Raw genomic sequence first — 23,246 nt, forward strand, 5'->3', positions numbered from 1 at the left:
AAAGTCTTAACTGGTTCAGACTTTGGCTGCAAAGAGTAAAATTTAAAATTTTATCTAAATATCATTTCAATCTGATGTTGATGAGACTCAACATGTAAATTATTCTGAGTTATATTTCTTTGCCTATCTATGAACCTGTGAGTCCATGTATGTGTTTCCAAATTCAGTGGGAGACTAAGTACAGGTTACACATTTCTATTCAAAAAGAAAAGGGAGAAACAGAGAAGCAAGATGGAAGATGAATGCCAAGCAAGTCTACTATTTGGATGGACAGATTCCATGAGTTGGGCTTGAGAATCGTCCTCTTTGGCTTCAGAATTGGTCCCTCTGGCTGCTTGGGGTGGTAATGCCACTATCTGGGTCCACTGGAGCATGGCCCACCTCAATACTCCTGTTAGAGGAGGTTCTACCTGTAGTAGTGTTCTTCCAGGCAGTTCAGCGCTACAGCTGTGGACAGCCTTAGGTCACAATTTGGAGAGGGTCATGGATTCAAATGAAAAAATAATTGCCTATCCTATCCCCAGACTTGGAGGAAACACTGCTGTTTTCAAAATCATCTTCCAGATCATTCAAAAGTTGTTATAGAAGTTTGTGGTTCTGTTCTTTAAAATCCAAGAAGTATAGAAAAACCCCTGATTCCTTCTCATCTTCTTCAGTTCAAATCATCAGTTATTGTATTACGGCACTAAGATTGTTTCCTCTCTCATTCAGAGAGTTCATGTGTTAAAATCAAGATTAGGGATTTTTTATGTTTCTGTGATATAACAAAGGGAAATTTGTAATGATTCATCAGTTGTTTCTCTGTCTCTTTATTAAGTCAAGTCTTTCCTTCTTAAGCATCTACGATCTTTAATGGCTAATAATTATAGTTGAGGCTCAGGCAATATCAGCCTCAGCCAGATATTATTCTATAGAAGAAGACAGCAGTTCAAGAAATTAGTGAATGATCTAAATTCTCCCAAGTGAAGATTATGTTGAAATATAGAATCTGCAAATACTAAATCCAATGTATCTTAATGACAGAGAGAAATTGTACTAGTCAAACTGACTGTCAGAGCAGAGTTAATCCAGTATCTATTCATTAAAGTCTCAGTCCAGTAAACTGAAAGGAGAAATATGAATGTTAGCAGGTACCGAAATGCCTTTTTCACAGTGAACTGAGAGAGATTCAACCTCAAAGGAAATGTGAAAAAACAGAAAGTATAAAAGAAACGTACCATATTCACATAAATTATTTCTTGTGATAAAGCTCAAGTTGAAACAAACCTGATGGCGCATCTCAAATTACATGTTTAGTTTTTAAAAATTCTTTGTAATCATATATTTTTGATGTCCCCTGTGATTACATAAAATATTTCCAAGGCATTGGTTTAAGGGGAGTATATATTGAATCTGAAATTCTTCCTGGAGCAAAACAAAGTGTACTTTTGTACAAATCCATCATCTGGAGAAAATGCTTAGTGTATAGTGTAATATATTATTCCCCTGTTATTTAAATGGAGGCTTTAAAAATCCATATTGGAGTTCCATTAACCTTCCAATTAATATAGTAATTAACTCATTACCTTAATGGCACTATAATTATCTATTAGCTATGACTGCATTTTAATTCTTCCAAAGACAAAGCATAATGTTTTTATGTATGCTCCCTAGAAGTAATTTTCTTACTATGGCCTTTTCCTCCTCCAGGTTATAAGTACAACAGAGAGAGCCTTTGTGATTAATTAGCTAATACCATAGGATAGTTTATTAGCACTAGGCTACCTCTAATAATAAAGTGTAAGAGCATATGAAAGAAACACCCTCAAAGAGGTTTTCCCTTCAATTTTATCTCTTTCTTGACCTGGCATGGAACGCCATGCTTTCTCCCTCTTGAGGTCTCAGGTTCCTGGGTAACACTGCCATGCAATTGCAGTTTAATCAGTAATGTCATGAATTAAATATGATGGGTTAATAAGTTCCTTCACTGATTTCATAATTCAACACTGGGTTTTTGATAAAACAAACAGAAAAACAAAGAATAAAACCTCTCAGTGTTAGTTCTGCACATTTTAACATGGGTAGAACATCCATATAGCTTTTGAGGGACAAGACTGTCATTATGAGGTCCACTGAACTGTCTGTCCAGAAACGGTGGAGGGGCGCTGCTCCACAGGAAAGCACGGGCTTAGCACATTTGAAACTCTGGGTTCAAGCCCAACAAAAGCAGAAAGGAAAGGAGGGAAGGAACGAATGAAGGAAGGTAGACAGGGAAGGAGGGAGGGAAGGAAAAAGGGAGGAAGGAAAGGAAGAAAGAAATAGGGAAAGTGAAAATGATGCATTCACTTTGAGAAATTATGTGTTGACTAAGTTGAAATGTATAATCCAGAACAATTTATTTTATCAGCTCTCTTTTCTCACAATACGTCTACAACTTAGATACAATTATGTATTTCATTACTACTGATCAGGATTGAAAAGGGATACATTTTTTTGAGCTACTTGTCTGTAAACAGCTGAACGAATATTGAGGTTTTAGAGTTCTATGTATCAAAAGCTATGTCAAAATCCCAATGAGAATTCAGACAAATGTAAATTCAAAATCTACATTTATTTCTTTTTCAAAATGAACCTTCCTTTCTTATCATCATCAACACACACAAATACAGTAATGTGTGCAAATATGTGCACACACACAAACACACACCCAAAATACCATGCAATATTTTCAAGATCAGTAGCCACAGAAGGACAGTTTCTCTCTGTAATTAAGATAGTGATAATAGCTGTAGAAAAATAGATTTATTGTTTGACAGTTGAATCATAAGTACACACGTGGTCCAGGGAAATTATGTCTGAAAGAAATTGTTGATGAACTTCTTTGTTTTATTATAAATTTGGAGACAAACTTCTACAAATTAAATAGTTGGCAATAAATTTGCAGATTCTTTACCTTTTTCCTAATGGGTATCATGGTTGTAAAACTAGGAAAAGTCTTAGGTAATGGAATTAGCTGTGTACCCAGCACCAAATCATCTTTACACTGGCCAAAACAACAGGTTACATTGTTGAAAACTTAAGTAGACACTTGTGAGGTTAAAATGATTATTGAGTGATATTAGTATGGATTTCTATAAAACTAATCAAGCATGCCCTGATTCATCCAAATTCCGCTCCTTCAAGACATAACTGATTCCACATTTAAGTCTTTGTGAAGGAAACTGCAGGTAAATGTGACTATTGTAACTTCAGCTGGTATCTTCTTCTAAATTAGCTCTGGTATACCTCAGTCTTAATTTCAACGAGCCAGAAACTAAGACCTCTACACATTGTAGCATATTTTTGACCACTTTGAATAGCAAATGCCAATAGACTGTGGGTAGATGTACTGAATATCCAGAGGTTCAATGGCATCTTTTATTTTTTTAAACTGAAATCAGTTCCCATAACCACAAGCCTGAGTAGTTCCGACTATATTGCAGTTGTATTTTGAAATTGCATTGGAGATAGAGCTTCTACATGTAGACCTGAAAATGCTAAGAAAATAACTGCTGGAAGTAATCAGAACAGAAATGATAAACAGCTTAGCTAAAAAAGTAGCTTGAATATATAACATATATAATATATTTAAGTGTATTAAACTTTAAAACATATGCTGTGTCTACTGGAGACTTCAGAAAAGTGATCAAGCACTGAGTTTTAGAACGTATTTTGGAAGTTTATCTTTAGGAAAACATAGTTTATGTTTAGGAAAACTTCATAGGTACGTAAGGCTATTTGATTATATGTTGTAGGGTCATTTGGAAGAAAAATACATAGGCCAACTCTATAGATGGTTAAAGTTAGTATTTGTCATTGACCGCTGAATATTTCGATGAACTAATAGTGATTTCCATCATAGCATGCTTCACACATGCAAAGTTTAAGTAATGACTGAGACACAGTACAGGTATATCATGAAAGCTGTCATGTGTTGTCGCTGTGTGGACCTGGGCCTGTGGGAAGTGGCGCGGAATCACTGCGGGAATAAACCACAGCCAAGATCACTTTTAATACGTTCCCTGCCCTCTTACATAGGCAGGGCTGTGACCCGGACAGGGGCAGAGCCTCAGTGGTGTCCCAGGAAGGACGAGGGGGGCTCCTAGGGGCGGAGCCAGAGAGGGGCAGCCTCTGGCAGGGCGACTCACTCCATCTGCAGAGAACATTCCGGGTCCGAGTCTGCTCAGACCCTCTCCTCTGCCAGGGCTGTCAATCAGACCTCCGGACCTTTACTCCCCATAATCTGTCATATAAAATTACCTCTTCACAGAGGAAAAGGTACTCAAATGCAACGATTCCTCTCTTTCTCTCTCTTCTTCTATATGAAGCAGTATGAAATCAAAAATAAAATGTCTGCTTTTTATCAGTTTGACTTATGTGAGTGTAAGTGTATGTGTTTGTGTGTTTGCGTGTAAAGAAAAGTTGGAGAATTTATTAAGTCTAAACTTAAGATCAAAACCAAATCGCTCTTCTCCATAACCTTTTGCCAATCTCTCTTCCAACTTAGGGCAATCAAACACCTTTGCTTCTACTGTATACCACCCAGGTTTGCTGTCTAAAATTTAAAGTGATTTTCTTCTAGGGATGTTAAATGAAGGTATCTGTCAGTGCTCACTGAGGATTGACTAGATTGGAAAAAAAAATCTTTGCTCAAATTCAGGTCTCTTTTCAAATGCAGTGAAACTGCTCAACCTGGATATCAAATCAGTATTTATTCCAACTCTGCAGAACTCCCAGCCCACGTTCAAACTGGACTTCATCTAGCGTTACGGCTCAGTGACTGGTCTGATGCTGCTTCTGCTCACTTCCTTCCACAGTGCTGACTCCCCAAACTTCCCTGTGTGACTTTCCTGTGTGCTAATGTCCACTTTGTAGGACTTTTCCCTGTGACTCAACTACCCTTGTGTGCTCATAGAGCTGTTATGTACACCTGTGTTCTGTTTAATCATGTATGTGTGTCTGCTTAATCAGATAAAGTCCACTTACATACATCAACATTTTCAGTGACTCAAGATTTAAAACAATTATGAGACAGTGGGTAAGTGTATACTCTGCGATAAAGTGAACCTCCTGGTCTTGTGCATTCCACTGCATTTCTATAATGGTTTGGCTTTCCTCTATGCCAGCTTGTATAATTTTCCTAAAGTCTTATGAAGTATACATTATTTTCCTTATAAGCCAAATGAAGCATAGGGAAGTTATATGCTACTACACTGGGAGAATTAAAACCTGAAGAAATATTATTTTGTGCATGAAGCAAGAACTGTCATCCCACAATATTTGGCCTTATAGATATCCATTATTCATATTAGGGAAAAGATTGTCCTTTTCTGTTTTTACACCTGTCTGCTCAGCTCAGTAGATTTTTAATGAGATTTGAGAACTTGGAAAAGTCATTAGCCTTGTTCTATTGAAAAATCTTGCCATTAGAAATAAGGAAACAAAATTTCAGAAAGATTAAATGACTCACTCCAGGACTCACACTGGACTTTCCATTCCAGGGGAAGACAGGAAATGTGATCAAAAATGCTTGTCAAACATAAAGTATATTTTTGGGTGCAGCTTTGCCAGACTTAGTAATGGATGCTATTCAAACTGAGGTGTGTTAAATACAGAGATAAAAAACAAAAAAGAATAGGAAAAATAGAAAATAAGAGAAGGGGGAAATAACATATTTACTTATATAATATATATGTGTCTAAAAATACAGCAAATCAGTCCCTGATTTGGAGAAAAGAGAATCTTAACTCTGGATGATTGTATACTTCGCAGAATCATCATAAGTCAAATGTCTATCTCTCTCCACTGATGATGTCCATCCTAAGGAGGTGTCTCTCCAGATCTTAAGATATGAATGCTGTGATCCTCACTTATTGATTGAAGACACCAGAATCTAACTTGCAGGAGAGTTCTTACTTCCTTGTTAAGCACACATCATCATTAAATGCTCATTGTCCAGGTTTCTCATCAGGATTTTAGAGCTTTCCTGTCTGTGTGGTATTCTCAATGTTGGAAAGGGTTGCCAACAGAGCCACATTTACTTCTACAGTATTAGCTGTGGCCAAAAGTAGACATGTACTTTGTCCCACAATTAAAACAATGACCAATGAGATGAATTGTAGGTAATATGATGGTCATTGCCATTAGATTTTTCTCAGGTCAGCACAAGCCTCATCCCACTCTCCATTCCAGGGGAAGATGGGAAATGGTGATAGAAAAATAATATTTCAAATATGAAGTATATTTTTGGGTGCAGCTTTGCGAATCATGATAAAAGTTGGTTATTCATTAAAAAGCTTAGTCTATAAATATTGCTAATTTTTCTGTAATAATCTTTGTTGTCATATTCTTATCCTGTGTGCCCAGATTTGAAACTTTCCTGTGTGCTCAATATAATGACTGAAACCAGAATTGTAGTTTGAATTGTACTTATGAAAACTAAAAAAGGAATTTATTCCAAAACATTTACTGTAGGATTAAGGAAATGCTATAACTACTCTCACTGTTATCAGTAAGCCAACAATGAGTCTCCCTAAAGAACAATACTACAGTTGATATGTGGTTCTGTGCACTTTACTCCTCATCAGTTCAAAGCTTGGTAACTGAGAATATAGCCATATACTACATATACAATAATGTTCTTTCAAAAATAGTTGTAGTATATAACAAAAAAAATGTGCATTTGCACTACCTTGAATGAATTAAAGTTCATTTATGTTTCATCTACTAAGTTTTAGTTGAGCAGATCAGGTGTTTTATAGAGCATAAAATTTGTAGTTGTATTTTCCTATATGCAAACATTTATTATGATTCTGCAATATAACAGATATTTTGATAAGGGCCATAAATTCACAAATGCTAAGACAGAAAGACTAAAAATAAATATATGAAGGATATTTTAACATAGTAATTACAGTATTTATTTTTAATAATCATAATTAATATTAACTAAGAAGTATGTATAAAAGGTGAACATTACAGTAACTTAGTAATATGAATGTTATGATAGAAGCAATAGAGGTCTCAGACAGTATACAAAAGGAAGCAATATTGCAAAGAGGAAAACCTGAGCTGTATTGCAAGCGCGTACCAATAAAAGTAAAAACTGAAAATAGATCAATTAAAGCTACCAAGTGCAAAAAAGAAAATGGTAGAGGCATGAGTAGCTTGATAAGATCATTCTGGCCACCCACTCAGGAAGCTCTTGCTGCCTGACCTTCACTTTCCCCATTTTGTGCTTCTCTGGAATATCCTCAGCTAGATAAAACTATGACCACATGAACCAGGTGAGCCTCACTGTGGAAAGTATCAAGTTATGATAAGTAACCTTACTTTAATTTTGTGAAAACAAATGTCAAAAAATAATGTTTGGGAGTGTGAATGTATTTCTTTTATGTTTGTCATACCACTTTCCTTAATTACTTCACACCATTCTAATTCTCTTCAAAGATCTTAGATCAATTTTCCCATTATCATTCTCAACTAAGCTTTGAAATCATAATCTACTGAGAAAATAGAAAAAAAACAAAAAACTGGCATCCTGTGTGCCTGCGTTTGTTGACTTCTCTTCTGTTTCTTTGAATGGAAGATCTGTATCAAAAGTTTTATCAAAAACTCAAACATTCATCATAGTCAGAATCAACCTTTTCTTAAATAATCTCAGATTGTTTTTCTTGGAGGAGGGTGTAAATAAAGGTCTAGATGCTGACTGCGTTTTAAATTTCTGGCTTTTAGTTTATTCTAGGTCCTTACAACTGAAAGAGAAAGATGTATGTGTGCATATTAAATCATACAGACAAATATCTGTGAGTAATTTTTATGTGTCCATTATATTTTAGATCTGATCCACAAATTCTCATGCATGTAGGGGTTGGGGATATAGCCCGGTCATACAGCAATGTCTGGCAAGCACACGGTCCCGAGTTTGATTCCAAGTACCTGAAAACAAAACAAAACAGAACAAACAGTTGTGCTCATGGACCGATAGAATCACTGGAGTGCTGTGCTTGCACTGGAGTCATCCATTGATGAATTCATCAGTTGAACATGCTGATGGAAGGTGGTGTCTAGTATGAAAAGGCAGTCACTAGGAGTGATAGGGGAGTGTTCATGTCCCTCAGGGTTCACCTCTTCTCTCTCTGCTTCCTGGCCACCATGACCAGGTTAGCTTTTCTCATAGGCAGACTCTTCACTATGCCCTTCTTATCTTGGATTCAGCCATCAGTAGAGTGAAACCTCTAAAACTGAGCCAAAATAAATTTTTCTTCCTTTACACTATCCAGGTGAGGTATTGTAGCTCAGTGACTGGTGACTAAAACTATATGTATTTACTTATTCAGCTAAAAATGAATTCTTATCTTGTTTCCAACACTAATCATATCACATTTCTCTTGTTGATTCTTGAACCCCACTGTAGCAGTGGGAAAACTATATTTATCATCCACCATCCATTTATTCAACTTTTAAAAACCTGTTTGTAAGTATGCACTGTCAAAATTAGTAAGCTACATCCCCATGAAAATTTTATCAACTAGGGTAAAATACTTAAGTTTATTTTGCCTTCAGCCTTAAGTATCCCACTCATTTCCAAAGTATTTAAGTTAAAAACTTTTATCCCCGAAGCAGTCAGTGAAGTCCTTTTACACCTTCGATATCACATCCTGCACTCATTCGTCAACCTTTTAAAAAATTTCCATGATATTCACTCTTTTTGCTGTAAAGTTTAGTGGTCTTCATAGAATCACAGCGTCTACATAAATGCACAGATTGTATATAAGAAGGAGCAATTTCACTGACCCAAAATATGCACAATATTTCATTTTTAAGGTCTTTCTGCTCTCCTAATTAAACTCTCACAACTACTCATCTTTTAATTCCTTTAATTTGGTTCTATCTTCTCAGGAATATGTGACAGTCCTCACACTGCCTTCTTTTGCATAGCAATTGGATTTTGGAATCATCTGTGACGTTTTGACTTGTGTTTTTATTGATTAATAACTTTCCATTGTATGTGTAAACCACTATAAATATATCCATTCAATTATTAAGAATATCTTAATTACTTCCAAGTAACTGCAATAATGAACAAAGGTGCTATACGCATTGTGAGCAGTGGTTTATGGAGCACATGTTTTCAAACTGACTGGGTAAAAATTTAAGCTTGACTTTTAGCTATGCATAAAACAGTTGTAACATTTAGAAGCTGACAACTGTCTTCCAAAATAACTATACAGAGCAGCAATTGATGATTCTTATTTTTCTACATCCTCTCAATTGATATAATTTAGTTTTCTTTAAAAAAAATCTAGGCATTCCAATTCATGTGTATCACACTGTATTATTTTGCAAAGGCCTAACAAGAAATCATACTAAGTATAGTTTCATATACTTATTTGCCATTTGTGTATCATCATTGATATAGTTTCTATACTACTATTTTGCTCATTTATAAAATGAGTTATGTTATCATTGATGAATTTTCAGAGTTCTAATTTGGAGATGCTTGTCCTTTGTGCTTTGTGTTTCATTGCATTAACAATATCTCTTATAACACAGATTTTAATTTTGGTATTGTTCAGCTTTTTGCCCTTTGTGGATTTTGTTTTTGGTACTGCACCCAAAAACTCATGGTTGACTGAGTTTTCTACTATTTTCTCTAAATAGAATAGTTTTTTATTTACAGTTAAGTTTATCAATGATTTTATATTAATTTTTATAACAGTTTATATAGGAGTAAACATATTATTCTTGCATTTGCACATGCAGTTTTGACAGAATTTGTTAAACGGATTTTTATTTCTCTATTGGATTGTCTTCGTTCTTCTGTTAAACATCAGTTGACTACATAACTGTGATTCTATTTCTCAGCTTCTGTCCTGTTCCACTGATTGGTATCTCTTCTCTTTGACAGTATCATAATGTCTTTATTATATGACCTTGTGTGTACATTTTGAAATTGAACATGTGAGTTCTTCAAGTTTTTGTTTGTTTGTATTTTGTGCTTTTTTAGGTCTGATACCTTTCCATATAAATTTTCTTAGTCACTCTCTTTGTTACTGGGACTAAATGAACAGTACTCACAGTTTAAGGGAGGAAGAGTTTATTTTTGGTTACCGTTTATAGAGGTTTCAACCCATAGTCCACCGGGTCCAAGGCAGGACAGCATGGTTGTAGGGACATTGTGGAGGAGACACTGCTCATGACATGGTGGTCAGAAAGCTGAGTGAAGGAAAGGGTCATCCAAGGAGATAAAGCTTTCTAGGTGATGCCCATAGTGAGCTGCCACATCCACCATGCTTGTCATTTGTGTATCATCATTTGATGTGGTATCTATACAACTTGTAAGCACAAGTCAGCTTCTAGTGGTCTGGTCTATGAATGTTTGAGGCTTTTGGGGAACATTTATATATAAACCATAGCGTGAACTTCAGAATAAGTTTGTCTCTATCTGCAATTTGGCTTTCCAGGATTCTGATCAGGACCATACTGAATCTTTTTGAAAGAACTGATATTTCAGGAATGTCATTGAATCCTTGAACATAAATACATTTCCTTTTATAGATACACTTTATATTTATTTCACTTTTTTTAGTTTTAAATATTTATATTGTTCAAAACTTGTTAGATTTATACTAATGATTTCAATCTTGCAAGGCAACTTAATAGTTATTTATATTTGAAGTTAAAAGTTCTAATTATTAAATTTTGTTATGAAAACAATTTATTTGCATGTTCATCTTATATTATGTGATACTAGTACCTACATTCACTAATTTAAAAGTTTTCATTGTTTTTTTCTGTGGATCTTGTGATTTCTTTATAGGCAGTCAAGTCATTTGTTAAAGAGGTGGATTATTTCTTCTTTTTCAATTTACATACCCTTCATTTCTTTATGTGTTCTAATTAAAGCTTGACCACCTCCTTTCTTAGATACTATCAAATTTCTCAACCCAGACTGTGATGAGAAGTATGGATTTTTTTTTTTGCATTCTTTATCATGTTGAAGAAACTCTGTTCCTGGTTTATCAAGAGTTTTTATTGTTTTTGCCAAATGTTTTTTCTCCAACAATTAATATCATTTCCCCCCTTTGACTCTAATGTGTTAGATTGTTGATTTTGAAATTTTGAACCAATTTCACATTGACACAATAATTTCTGTTTAGTTTTGGTAAATGTAGACCTTTTATAATAAATATTTGGCTTTAATTTCTCAATAGTGAGTAATTTTTTTGCTATGTTCATGAGAAATAGTAGGTTTTTAATTTTTTTCTTAGAATGCGCCCATTTGGCTTTGATGTTAGAGTAATCCTGGCCTCATAGGATGTGTTAAGCTGCATTTCCTCTGCTTCTGCTCCCAGGAAGAACTCATAGAGAGCTGACTCATTCCTTAAAGTTTTGATAAGATTCATTAATATTGTTTTCACCATCTGGGTTTTATATTTCATTTCTTGCAGATGATTCAGTTTTGATGAGTTTGGGGTATTAAATATCAGAGAATTAGGAATATAGTCAGCAATATATTACCAAATCATATTTCATAAGTTGTCATAGATAAAAGAAAAGATAAATGAATGTTACATTGTAAGATCTCTTCCAAAAACTGAATTATATCAGATTTATAGGGAAAAGGAAAGGAGCATTACACCATGGAGTGATGGAAGAAAGGGAATCAAAAGTCAGATACAACGTAGGGGTACCTGGTGATTTAACACTTTCTACAAAATGGTATGATAAATTAAGGGAAGGAGAAATTAGATGAAAGTTTTAGCTCCAAATCTTTTCTTTTCCAGTGTTAAACTATCTCCGTATTCTCTTTTTCATTCTTATTTATGTACTCATAAACACACGCATACACATGCACACACACTCACTCCTGTATATAACACTCAATATGCAATATAAACAAATATTTTGTGTTTGATATTAAGAAATATTTTTTTCTTTGAAAGACATTAAGTTTTAAAAAGATCTGTATAGCTTCCTATAATGTTTCACATGTTTGTAGCCAACATTAACCTTATAATCCTGTTCATGAAAAATATAGGTACAGGGGGCTGGGGATTTAGCTCAGCGGCATAAGCACCTGCCTTGCAAGCAGGCAGTCGTGAGTTCGATCTCTGGTACCGATAAAAAAAAAAAAAAAAAAAAAAAAAAAAAAAAAAAGAAAAGGAAAAAAAAATATATATAGGTACAGCAAAGCTAGTATTTCCAAGCAGCTCTTTAAGTCTTTGAAAGAATCCCTCCAAGGATTTATGAAAAACCAATTTTACACAATTTTACACTCATTTTACTAGTAAATAATAGTGTAGATACCTGTAATATTTTTATGAATCTAGTTTGGTAGGTAAGTTTTAATATCTAACAATATTACTCATCAAAGACCACAGTCTAAAAATTTCTATGTGGTCTGTTTTAATATTTTTTTTGAAAAAAATCTATAGCTCTATCCTTTTAAAAATTTTTTTGTATTAATAATATTTGAATGCCACTTAATCATATATTGTTGTATATTAATCCTTAATTATATTTTCAGTATGCCTTAACACTGACTTCTAAATAACTTGAAGAGAGAATTTCCAAATGATCAGTAGTGCATTAAATCATTTTAAGTATTTCATAGCAAGACATTATTTTGTATTATTTTTCTTCACTAGCTAGTAGTTATCATATGTTTTTGTGTGCCAATAGATTTGCTATGTGATAAGCAATTTAACTGCACCAAACTGTTGATTAAATGGTTATTATTAAAAATACAGAAGGTAAGCAATACTGCCAAAAGGAGAGAAAGGAGCCCTTCTTTATTATTGATGGAAGTGTAAATTAGTACAGCCATTATAAAAGACATTATAAATGTTCCCCTAATAACTAAAAATAGAATTCCACATGATCCAGCAATCTCACCTCTAAGTACATGTCCAAATTGTGTAATTATTTTAGATCTCTGCAGTATTGTTCACAATATTTGAGCTATGTACACAATGTTAGATCCTTATATTAATGAAAGGTTAAAGAAAATTTATTCGTAAACATGCAGACACATATTATACACATATGTTAAGTGAAATTGGACACAGAAAATGAAACATGCATGATTGCACACATCTGATAAATCTAAAGGCATTATATGCATAAAAGAAGGAAATGTTGATTTCAAGAACTGGGAATTTCCCAGGAACTGGAGAAGATAGAAAGCAGAAGATCACAAGGTGTTCATAAACAGGCATAAATTTCCAGTTAGACAGGAAGAATAAACCCTAAAAATAAATTTAAATTTAGGAAAAATTGTATATAATCAATCACATTGCAATTAATACATGAATAAAGTAACTGTAATTCAAAGAACCATGAAACCATAAATGATTAATTTTATCTATATTTTTAGAGATGGTTGCTTTCATGATTTTTCTGAAGATCTAGATTTGACATTTTTGAAGCACATTTATGAGTCCTACATCAAAGTCACAATGTATATGCTGGGTATTCTAAAAATGTTGCCAGGAGAAGGCCAGGCTTATCATGTTACCAGCAGGGTTTAATAATGTGATACAAGAGAGTGGGGAAAAAAAATCTTTAACCTTTGAGTTGCAGTGACTAGTCCTGTGAATTAAAATAAGAAATGGAAGATCTACAAGGTAAAAAGCACATACATTTTATTTTACATTAATATTTTTTTTTCTTGCATGAGCATAAAGTTTCCAAGAAATGTAGATACTGGAAAGCAATTTGACCTGTGGCAGTGTGGGGGTTAATGTAGCAATCTAGCAAAACACAATAAACTGGGCAGAAATCAAAACACAAAATAAAAGCAAAGCAGTTTGGACATCAGGAGTTGATAAACTGAGAGAGTAAATATATAGGGTAGGCTAATGAAAGACAGAGTTACTGTAGTAGAAAGATTCTGTTTATTTAGCTTCATCCTGGTATTGGCTTCATTTCATATCTACTGGTAAATGTTGTTTTCCTATTTTGGGAAAAAGGTGTTTATGGAGAGGGGAGAAATAAATACCTTCATAAAGGAAATTGGTGACCTGCTTTTAGACAGATACACATACTATAGGTAATCTTTCCTGTCTCTGATTTTTCCATTTTCAGTTGCCTTCAGAACATAGTATTTTGATATAAAATAATAAAAAATAATCTTTCTAAAGACTATGTTTTAGAGTGGCATATTTTGATTTTCCTCATAGTATATAACCAATGTGTACAAATTGCATCAGGGTCCAGGATTCCAAATTCAGTCTTCTTCACATTTTATCAGCCCTTAATTTCTCTTTAAAATTGTTTCAAAAGTTAATCTCACTCACCAAAATCTAAGGACAGCTGATTTTAACCTTTTATGAATCTGCACTCCTTACACTGCTAACTATGGTACCATAGATGGTAGACTGTTGATTTAGACTTGCTGCATAGATTTCCCTCCTCCCTGTCCTGTCACCTCTATGCCTGGCTCCTATCGTGAGGAGTAAAATGTTATCAAACTATATCAATGAAGCAAAGATCTTATGAAGCTTCTTTATTTTAAAAGTTTAGGAATTTATCAATAAAGAATATTAAACCTTTCCTTGCACATCTATCAAAATATAATTAATAATGTTAAACCATTGACTATAAGGGAATATATTGTAAGGTTCACATTTAATGGAATTCTTGTAAATTATTTGAAATAAAGTCAAATTAACAAATGAGTTCAGTTACCACTTTTGCGACAAATTTTACTGTTGAAACTACTAAAAGAATAAATAAACTGAGAACTATAAGAGTTACACTTGTTTTAGCAATATATGTATTTGTGTACTGAAAGCTTAGCAGATTTTTCCTTAATTTACTTGCATAAAATTCAGATTATTGTCTAAGAAAAGATATTAAGAATTATCAGCATCTGAAAAGTATGAGGAAAGGTTTTTTTCTCAGTTTCATCTCCTGATATAAAATTCAAATTTGTTAAGCAAAGTTATATGCCAGTGCAGTTAGCAATGTCTAATTAGAAATCTGAACATGTTTAATTTATAAACTGAAATGTTCTTATAAACTGCCTCTCCAACGTTCTTTTGTCCGATGACCATTCATCCTCATTTAACTATTGGACTGTAGTGTATGTATAATTTGAATATGAATATCAGATATAAAACGAAAAGTTCAGTTGTTCTAGTAGGACCAAATTTTGCCAGAAGAACACAGCAGTTTTTGGTGCTATTCAAAATCAAGAATGACTACTTGGAGTTGGCAGTTATTTGTGTTTCTATATTAATTTCAATTGTAGGATTTTTTTTAAAGCATGTTCTCTCAATTTTATCCTTTGTGATATTCCACTAAAGCACCCAACCCATATTTGGGATATATAGCATAAAATGAATTTCTTTTGTCATCCACAGGACATACATGAATGCATTAAGAATTTCATTTAGCAATATTTCCGGAAATATGTAAGCTGGGAGCACAACCTGACTTGAGCGATGTTGCTTTGAAAACAATATAACGGGCAGAAGTTCCAACTATTTCTTCTAGCCAATGGAATGACTTTCTTTTTTGTTTCTTCCTTTTTTTTTTTTCCTGAGTAATGTATATACATTTCTGACTAGGCTGTTCTATTTGTTGAGTTTGGAAATAAAATGATAAAGCATTTGATCAAAATTATACATATGTATTGGTATCACAGATATTGCAGGCTTTAGAGGTGGGAAAACTGTGAATTTACTGCATTTATGGAAACAAATTCTGTTCATGTTCTGAGATAGGAGATTAGGGCTATGGCAAAAGTGATCCAAAAAATGGAATGCATTAAAAGTCATGAAACCTAGGTTCCGTGCACAGAATATAGAGTCTAGGATGACCCTGAAGTTCCAGTGTAATATAGAGAGAACAATAGGAAAAATACTGTTTTCAATTCTTCATTTACATGGTATCTGGTATGAAACAAACTGCATGTTTGATAGAATAGTTTAAATCCATTGCCAGCCCAAGCGAGATTTTCATAGGACAACCATCCCAAAAGCCATAGAACATGAAAGACTTGCCAACCTAGGAATTCCAGGTACAAAAGCTCTCTTTCCATATTACTTGTGATTGATGTGAGTCTGTTTACTGGCCTGCGCCAGAGAGCTGACTGTTACAGATTAAGTTTCATAACACTATAAAACTGGTCTGCTTACTATAATCACTGCCATGCTGAACTGTGACTAAACTTTGTGGTTTGGGCCTTGCTGAAACTAGGTTTGCAAGGTTGGTTTGTATGAAACTAGGTTTTTGAGTAAACAACTGTCCTGAAAACTGCCCTGGAAACTAAGATCAACATGTTCCAGAGGGACAAACTGTGCAAAAAACAAATAGCCACCTGTCTTTTGTGAAATTTTATCAGCAGAACTCCCTACCAAAAAGCAAGGCAAGCTTCACTTTGGGGCCAGTTGGTTGGAGCGTACCCATTGTTAGTGGAAGCTACTGCTGGCCATAGAGCTCAATTATTAATAAATATTATTTGGTTACTATTCAATTTGACCTGTTTAATCTGAGTCTCATTTGTGAACCCACCACACTTACTTATTTTTCTCTTCCAACAAATGTGTATTGCTGCTCTATTGTCTGTGTATCTTGGTTAATTCTTTGCTCAAGATACCAACAGCTTGAAGAATTTCCCTACGGCCAAAATCTGGTAATCATTCCATTGGCATTGAGGTCTTTGTGCTGATGTTGGTATTATAAAGCTGAATTTACTTCCAGTCTTTATGAAGGAAAAAAGAAGGGAAATAAAGTAGAAAACTTTTTGTGAATGTGAATCTTTTTCCTGTTTTTTAGCAAATAGAACGAAGAGTACTCATGTGTTCTTTGTCCTGAAATCAGCAATCATATTTGGGGTATAAATATTCTGGTATTCCTCGATATATTTCAACATTTTGACTCTTTTAGCTACAAATATTAATATAACTTGATAATGAGATCTTGTAATTAGCTTTCATGGAAGGGGTGTCTACAAATATGCAGATGAATTGCTGATACACATTTATTTGATTTAGCAGGATCTTCAGGCTATGAAATGCTGAAGGAAGGACCATTGTTTTTCAAGACAAAGTTTTTGAAGCCAGAGAAATTTCCATGAAAATGTTACTGAAAGGGACAGAAAGCACTCAAAAGGAAAGAACATCTGGGAAAGAGGAAAGGAGAAAACAAAAAGAGAAAAGATTATATGGCTCCATATATGGCTGTACATATATTTGATATAGGAAAATGAAACTCCTCAACTTACTATACGTCCAATACAAGTCGGTGTTCTCTTAACACTGAATAATTAATTTTAGGAACAATAGAGGCTAAGAACAGAATATATTTATTGAGAGAAAGAAAGCTTCTTCCTGAAAGAGAGACAGAAGGGGTCCCTAGTGGGTTGCCAAAGACTCTGTCTTTGTGAGGTAAGATTGATCCAAAATGGGGAAAACATGGGAACTCACAAGGTGGGAATAAGGTTGGACAGAACTGTGCCCAACCAATAAGATTAATTTCTCAGGTAAAATTGATTAAACTAGGAGCAAATGGTGAAGTAATTCTTCCTATAGAGTGCTGGGATGGTGACTCCTGGCTTCCTCATGGTGATAGAGAACTGTTTAGAGTATCAGCCCTTAGGGTGTGAGTGTATTTGTTTGATTTTTTGTCTTGAGTTCTGGCCCACAGCAGGAGGGCCTGTCTTCTTCAAGGTTGTAGAATATCTGGTCTTGTGTTCTGGCTCTTTTGAGGGGCCAGACCTGCCTGACTGCCTATAATATTTCTATCTAACTCAACTGCCTAGAATATATATATATATATATATATATATATATATATATATATATATATATAAAATATATTTAGATGCATACATTCATATGCATATACAAGTTAGATAATCATACTATTAATTTCTGTTAGTTCATCAAAAAGAATAGCTTGTGTTTCTGTATTCTGTTTGATCATTTTTATCCCTGTATCTTATTAATTCATATTAATCATTGTTAATGTCTTATTATTTTGTTTTAAAATTCTATATCACCATTTTTGGGTTTTTTTGGTTTTATCATAAAAATGCTAAAAAATGTTCCCAATTTTATCATTTTCCACATGGATATTTGCACACACAAGTTTTATAGATCAATTTAAATGTTAAAACCTTCCTAATGGGGAAAAAAAAAAAGGAATTTAGAGATACTTGAACAGAATCTAATTTGAGAGTCTGAAGTCAATCAATAGAGCTAATCCGGGTATCATATTTCTTAGGATTATATTAACCTTCTGTTTTCTTTTGCTGTCCAAAAGCACACTATCCAAATTCTTAAGTAGAGTAATTGGATTACAGAATAACTTGCAAAATAACTTAATTGACGTAATGCCTCTAGTTTCATTTGAAACCAAAGGTTTAATTTGCTCCTTTTTTAGTTTAATTTCTGTTTGAACTTCTGAGGTACTGATAGTCAATGGAGAAAAAGCAGAACACATGTTAAAATGTCATCAAAGCAGCATTCTATTTTAAAACAAAGACATATATTCTAATTCCAATGACAAGGATAAAGCACTCCAGGGCATGCTTTAATGGGCCATTAATTTTCTTCTTGGTTGTTGAAATTCTTTGGCCTATAGCCTTATGTTCCCTTGAGTCCTTAGGCCTCTCTTAGACCCATTAAAAACTCCCTTTAGACTAATGTGATTATTATAACAGTGTCCAAGTAACGCATTTATTCTCCTATTTGCAAAGGCATTCATATTTCACTTTCCTAAATGTTGACATGGGGTTCTTCAGAAAATACAGTTCAGACATCCAATTAGGTCAAAGAGAAATATTCGGGCCTGTGTCAGTGGAGACAGGAAAAAGAAAGAGATTATGTCTGAGTTATCTAACTGAGAGCAGTTTTTATAGATGCTGTATGGGTAATAGTTTGAGCAGTTCAGTCAAATCTTCCCAATCATAAATTGATAGACTGCTTCCTTCTTAGGTTTTTTTTGGTTTGTTTGTTTTGTTTTAGTAAATATTCCCTACTGTTACCAGGTTTTAGTGTGCTGGAGTCTCCTTTTAGGGGAAGATTATTTATGTCCTGAATAAAGAATTGATCAACACAAGCACAAAAGGTAGTGATACAAGAGAAAGAAACTCCCAACTCACTGGATGTCCAGTATGAGTCTGTGTTCTCTAAACTCAAGGAATGAATGTTAAGAACAACAAAGGTTAAGAGCAAAAATTATTTATTGAAAGAAAGAAAGTTTCTGTCTGATAGACAGAAGGGGTACTCAATGGGTTACTAAAGGCCCTGTAAAATTCTAGGAATTTTACAGAACAAAATCATTCTTCATTGTGGAGGCAGGTCTAAGATGGGGAAAATGGAAAATCTTAAGGTGGGCATGAGGTGGGACAGAACTACAGTCATCACTGATTAAATCAGGATCAGTGGGGAAGCAAGTCACATAGCAGGTGGGCATGAATATAGAATAGGGCCTTTTCTTGTGGGGAGTTTGGTTAGTGGCTGCTTCCAGAGGCTTGTTCAAGGCTATGGATATCTATTTAGAGTATCAGCCCTTGATGTTTATCCTTAGGAAGTATGAGGATATATTTGTTTTACTTTTTGTCTTGAAGTCTGGCCCACAGTGGGAGATGCCTGTCTTTCCCACAGTTGCAAGGCATTTGTTTTCTGTACGGGCTCCTTCAAAGGGACCAACCCTGTCTGAATGCCAATAATATTTCTATCTTACTTAGCTGCTTATAACATTAGTGAGGTCTTACATTTACTAAAGGTAGGAAAAGAAAAGAAACATGCTCTGCAGAGTGAATTTAAGTCAAATAAAAGTCAGAAAAGAAGCTCACTCTTTTCTGTTTGTTTATTTATCATTTATTTCTTTTTGTACCTGGGATCAAACTCATGATCTCCCAACACTCTGTGGAGCCTGAGATTGGACAGCACAGTGGCGAAAAGCACAATGACAGGTGACCTTTATATCTCCTACTCTTTGGGCTGATGTTAGATCCCATCCGTGCTATCAAAAATCTGCTTGGGTTTTCCAGAGAAAAGTTGAAAGTAGTAATCTCTAGTGTCACAATGCAGAACTTTGAACTGTTCTGCACATGTGTCTGAGAATTTTGTAATTGACAGGTTATACCCAGTTTTCCAGGCAGTGTGTCACATCCTACTCTCCTGCCTCTCCTCACTTCTCTTTTATAGTGGTGTGTGTGTGTGTGTGTGTGTGTGTGTGTGTGTACTTCTTTACTACTTCCATGCAAACCCACATTCTGTTTTATAACATTAGTAAGAAAATAGATCCCTATAATGGGAAAAAAACTGACCAGCCTCCTGTATCAAAGACCGAAGAGTTCAGAATTATTGTTTTATTGTCTAGCAAATTTTCACTGGAGGGAGTCTTTTTCCCTATTAGAAATGGTTCTTGGGAGATATCATTATGGTCTTATTGATATCATTATGGTCTTAATGATAGAATTCAACCCATGAAGCTCTGTGAGCTAATAAAGGAAAGTGTTTGCTGCTATCTGGTGATCAGTGTTAGGTCACCCAAAATGGGACAGATAACCATTACAAGCAATTGAGTACTTGAGAATTTGAAGAAATATAGAAAGTCCTTTCAATTAGAATCGGTGAATACAGTGTTACACTTGAGGTTTTAAATATACCCCAAAACTCAAGAGCCTTGGTTGCCAATTGATAAGCTTTGGGAAAGGAACCAACCCCTTGGACATCCATTCTCTTCCTGCTCCCATGAGCAGGCAGCTTTCCTCTGCCACACCCCTCAGCCTTGATGTTCCTGTCTGCCCACAGGCCTGAAAGTAATGAACGCCGTCAATCATGGACTCACATCACTGAAATCATAACTGAAAATAAATCTTGCTTCTGTAAATTCTTTTATATCAGGTGTTTTGTCACAGAAATAAAATTTAACACATAGTCTAGATTCTGAGAGGCCATTTTTTTCTTTCTTTCTTTTTTTTTTTTTTTTTTTTTTTTTTTTTTGGTCCTGTGTGTTAGCTTAATTTGAAACATTTTTTTTTTCATTGTTCTGTGTTGGGTCACCAAGATGATAAGTAGATCTGTGGACTGATTAATAGATCAATAGTAATTTGAGCAGGATTAGAGAAAGGGAAGGGGAAGAAGAGTGAATAAAGCAAGCAGAAATACCTAATAAGCATATATGAACCACTGGACTCAGCCCTATCTGAAGAGATACCAGCCTTTAAATGCTTTAGTTATATTAACTGGTAAATTGCCTTTTCTGCTTAAAAGTTAGGAGTTTCCTCCTGTTTTTGAAACAAGTAAATATTGGCTACTCTATTAAATATAAGTTCATATCCACCTTATTTCTTTTAGTTCATCCATGAGCATCTTTTGTCTTCAAGCAGGAACTATTATAAATAAGGACAGATTTTGAACCTTGCTATCTTTCTTATTCCAAGATGGTAACGTCCAGAGTTCCAACTCCAGCAAATAATGAACCATGTGAATCAGACATTCTTGAAGTCCTGACCCAATGAACTGCGGTAGTATTTTTTTGTAACTCCAGCAACTCAAGAGGCTGAGGAAGAAGCATCAAGAGTTTGAGAGTGGCTCTGTTTCAGAAAGAAATAAATTAAAAATAAATGAAGCTCTGGCCAGTAAAGTCCTTCATTGTCACAAAAACTAAAAATAAGCCACACTAGAACTGCAGAGTAACAGACAAGGATCTCCGTGTTAACTTCATTTGATGGATGAGTTGTGTTGACTTATCTTTTGGGTTTCTTCCAAGTGCTTAGACAGATACATTACCGTGATGACATGAAAACTGAAGCAGAGAACATGTGGTGTAAGCAAACCAACACAACAAAACACATGTTAGGAAAGAATGTCTGCATCTTCTACATGGGTTATTTTCCTGTTATACTTTGTATTTCCTGATCAAGAGAAGTACAAAACTACTTTCCATTTATTTATAGAAGTTTAAAATTTTCATCCTTACTTTTGACAATCTGAAAATCAGGTGGTGATGTCTAGGAAGGAAAAATTACCTCATGCCTTAGGGGGAGAATTTTTTTGGTTGGTTCAGTAACCAGCTCTTTTTCTCCTAATACCTCCGAGCTGTCATTGCCTGACACTGGTTCTTGAGACTTCACCCTTTCAGTGGCATCCACACTTTGTCCGTGTACCTCTCCCCACTTTCCCTGGATTGTCCAGATGGTAATGTACTGAGAAGTAATGTCCCTTCCTCTAAATATGTCTAACGAAGACACTTTCACACAGTTATTATTCTGTAAATGTTTATGAACAAAGAGATCATTAAATCAATATAGATATTTATGGCAAATAATGATAGGTAATATGCAAATAGGCAGACACAAAATTTAAGATAATTTCTGTAATTTGGGGGAAAACTGAGGAAAATGTAAAATCATTATTTTGAAAATTGGAAATTTATGACTGTAGATTAAAGCTTTTGCTAGTGTATTTTGTACTTCTTATTCAATGCTGTCTTCCCTAAAAGATTATGTACGCTTCATGAAGGCATAGACCAAATAAGTCTTTTTCAGTGCTTTATAACTTGCTCAGTAGAGTCCCTGTGATTTTTTTAAAAAATTTTACTTAAAAGGAAAAATACAAAAAAGAAAACAAACAAAGCAGTGTAAGGGTACAAGTAATACAGAACTTCAAAAAAAAAAAAAGTAAGAAATCCCCATTTAATAGATTACACATTATCATCTTAGAAATAGTTGCTCAAGTCACCGTATCAAAGAATAAAAAGTGGACATTCAAACAGTGAGACTGCAAACAGTTGTGTTCAATGATCCAAAAAAAAATTAATATGGTCATCTATTTAACACCCCTAAACACACTTGCAGTTGTATCCTTTAAAGCATTATTTTCCCTCTCTTTTTTACAACACAATTTACCCATTTTGGGTTTTATAACTCCTTAGTTCTCATTACTTTATTTTTTGGAGAAGAATAAAGTCAAATATGGCAAAACAAAGCTGTCAGTCAAAACCAAGGATAGACATAGCACATGATGTAAAAACAGAGTACAAGGTTATCAACAGTGGTTACCATAATGCCTCTTGCTTCCTTAAAAAGAATTGTCTATCTCATTAGGTATTATAAAGTTGAACAAAACAGTAGAGAACAAGACCAATAAAAGCTAAACTTTGTAAACATAACAGGTCTTCTAAAGAAGATAATTGTCAAACCAGAATGGGCATCACAGTGAAACTTATTGCCTTCAAAGTAGTTGCCTATACCCTCAAAC

This window comes from Cavia porcellus, unplaced genomic scaffold, assembly GCF_034190915.1.
Source record: "Cavia porcellus strain 051 isolate PalLab524CR breed Dunkin Hartley unplaced genomic scaffold, mCavPor4.1 scaffold_4, whole genome shotgun sequence".
NCBI lineage: Eukaryota > Metazoa > Chordata > Mammalia > Rodentia > Caviidae > Cavia > Cavia porcellus.